Genomic DNA, 3,091 nt, shown 5'->3' with positions numbered 1-3,091 from the left:
AAAGGTGCTTCAGCCTTGTACTGTGTATATATATTAAAAAAACAAAAAGTTTTGTATGTTTTTATTACTTTAATTATTGTTATAAAAAGCCTGCCATTTTTAATATGTGGTTTGGGGGATTTTTGTTTGTTTTTTCCTGTTTGGGGGTTTTGTTTGTTCTGTTTTTGTTTTTCTGGGCAAAAAAAAAAAAAAACTTGCTTTTAGTGTTTGTACTGCTGCTGGTCAGGACATTAAAATATTGAAGTGTTTTTAAAAATTAAAGAAGAAGAAAAGTAAAAAAGAGCTTACCACTGGCGCCTATGCGATCACTTCATTTCTCATTTCAGCTGCACCAGAAACTGATGGAGAAGGCCATGGGTGACTTGCTTACCTCCCCTGCCCCCACATTTGACTCACTAATAGCAGACACAACCCGTTGCTATTAAGGAGGGGATGTTCTGTGGTGAGAACAAGATACAACCTGTGTGTGGCAATCACATGCACACTAAAAACTCTCGCAGGAGGTAAATGATTGCGAGCAGGTGCAGGGTAGAGGCTTTAGAAGAGCCTACAGGAGGGTCAATGGTGTCTGAGCTGAACTCCTCTTTTCGTACTTACTGTGACAAGCATGGGAATGGCCAGAACCTGGGCTCACCACACCAAGGTGAGGCAATGGGCAGGGCTGTCCTTGTTCCAGGCGGTGTTTAGCATCTCTTGCCCAAATGGGCCCTCACCAGAGGCCAACGCAGCAGCCTATCACTTACTGGTCTGGTTTGGGGGTGGGTGGCAGGCCTGGCCCCAGGCAGGGTGGATGACCTGTGTGGAGGGGCTGCGCATTGCTGTGACCAGTGGCTGAGCCCTCAGCCTTTGCTGTGCAGAACAGCTTGCTGGCAGCTGGCATTGTATTGCTTTATCAGCTCCGCACAGTTTGCTTTGTATGTCTGCCAAGAATCTTCCAGTTATTAGCAAACTCAGACAAATGTGCCGCCAGTATTATCAGCAGTCAACAAGCACCTTCCTCTCTGCAGAAGTGACTGGAGGAGCGCTCAGCAGCCTGTGCTGCAGCCCTGTCCTCCCCCGAGAGGCACAGAGGGCATGTTCCACAGGTGTCCAAGGGAGCTATGCAGCCAACCATCCGGCACAATCTCACTGACTTCCTATGTAAAACCTGCTTGCAGTTTCTAGTCTAAAAGCTTGAGAGTCACATCTTAGTAGGTCACTCCCAGGCCACCTCCCACATCACAGAAGAGGTCTGGACGCTTTTGCTAATGAGCTTTGGTCATGGCCTTCACTAAGTAGGAAAAAGTAGATCCAATAACAATGGAAAAGAAAAGCACAGCCTGTCCCTTTCCATCCAAGGGACTTGCCCTTGGTTCAGTTTTTGGTATGGGGTGAGTTCATGGCACGTGGGACAAACAACTTGTCACTACAGAGAGGGTGGCCCAGAGTGGGGGCTTGTCACTGAGCCAGCAATAACTTTCTCCCCTTCTGGGTGGAAACCACACCTGTACCCTGCCCTTGAGCTTCTCGACCACTCTGCCTGTGGAGATCTCTGAATATTCACACGTCCAAGAAATAATGACAATCAGAATACAAGCGCTTACAGAAACTAGTAAGGCAGTATGAACAAGAAAAAGGAAAAAAGTGCACCGAGGCATAGTTCCCAGCAATGGTTTCCCATCCAACACTTAGTTTTATAACATCTGAGGACACTTATTTTCCTATAATTATGAAAAGACACTGTAGCATCTAAATCTGTTTTTGGGCTTCACAAACATTAGATACGTGCCGTCTGAGCGTTCTGCTCAGCTTTTCCCCCTGCGTTTGAAAGCAAGTTGAGGGGTACGTCAGATGCGCTCTGGCAGCCGTGTGTCAGGGTTTGTGTGAAGCCCTCCGTCCTCTCAACTAGGAGTCTTCCTGTGCTACCTGGGAGGGACAGCTGCCATCTGTCCTCTGCAGAGGAATTCACCACACGTTCAGGGATGCCCCCAACACTAAATCTGCTTCCACGTTTAATCATATCTTTGAAACAAGTCTTTCTTTGTCTCATACGAGCAGAGCCAAAGCGGTGTGATAAAATATCATGCTCCAAATACGTCTCCTAACACTGTGACCAAGGTAGGATTTAACATTTCAGTCAGTCTATGCTCTGCTTTTACAGGAATCCAAACACCCGACTGACTGTACCGAAAGGACATTCAGAGCATTGCATGTAAAAGGAGCCCACACCTTCAGTAGCACAGAATTACAACACAAGACATCCTAAGCCTGTAGCAAAACGGTATTTTCCTGAAGTAGCTCAGAATACTGCCAAATCTCAGAAATAAAGCTGAATTGTAAACCCTTTTCCCTCTGAGCTGCACATTTAATTAAAGTGTAGGAAATTCCAGGGATCGCCACAAGGTGGAGCTGGCCAGCACAGCCTGTGTGTTACTCTTTCCAGTGTCTTAGCCACTTAGCAGCACTCTCTATACTCTCCAGTAACCCAGCTGTTGACTTTCTTACTACTAGCAGTCGCCTGTCCCCGACTTTTTGATCCAGTGCTTAACTTAAGAAAACTCCTTAACTCTGCCTTGACCTGAGGAAGACCATGCTAATCGGTTGTGTTACTGTGTGTGTGCCGTGTGCTTCATTGCTAGACGAGTAACCCATTCACGGGTGGAGGGAGGAACACCGGTGCCTCGGTCACTCTGGGGGCAGTTTAGATGCTGTGAAATTAAACCTGTTCTAAGTGTACTTGTTTGAATTAATTGTATTGTATTATTATTTGTTGAATGTAGTAATTAGGTATTTATGAATATATTGCTGTAATTTCTGACAACATCCAAAAAATAAAATCTTCCTAAATCATGTTAAGAGGAAAATCATTTTTACATTATAATGAGGCCTGAAAAGAAACGCTCAACCACCATGCGGGTCCACAGGTGAAACATGAAGGCAGACGTCACTGCACCACAGCTGATGAGGTTCAGACACAGTCACACAGGAATTCTGACCCTCCACAATAAAAAGCAGTTTCATTATAAAAGATCTCGCGGGTCCTGAGTAAGGTGAGCTGGAGAGGCAAGTCCTGTCCTCTGAAACCAGCCCTCTGAACAGCATGGTTTTTTTT

The sequence above is a fragment of the Otolemur garnettii genome, unplaced genomic scaffold, assembly GCF_000181295.1.
Source record: "Otolemur garnettii isolate 467f Iridium unplaced genomic scaffold, OtoGar3 scaffold00047, whole genome shotgun sequence".
Classification (NCBI taxonomy): Eukaryota; Metazoa; Chordata; class Mammalia; order Primates; family Galagidae; genus Otolemur; species Otolemur garnettii.
The sequence above is the reverse complement of the archived record's forward strand: the minus strand, read 5'-3'. Positions refer to the sequence as shown.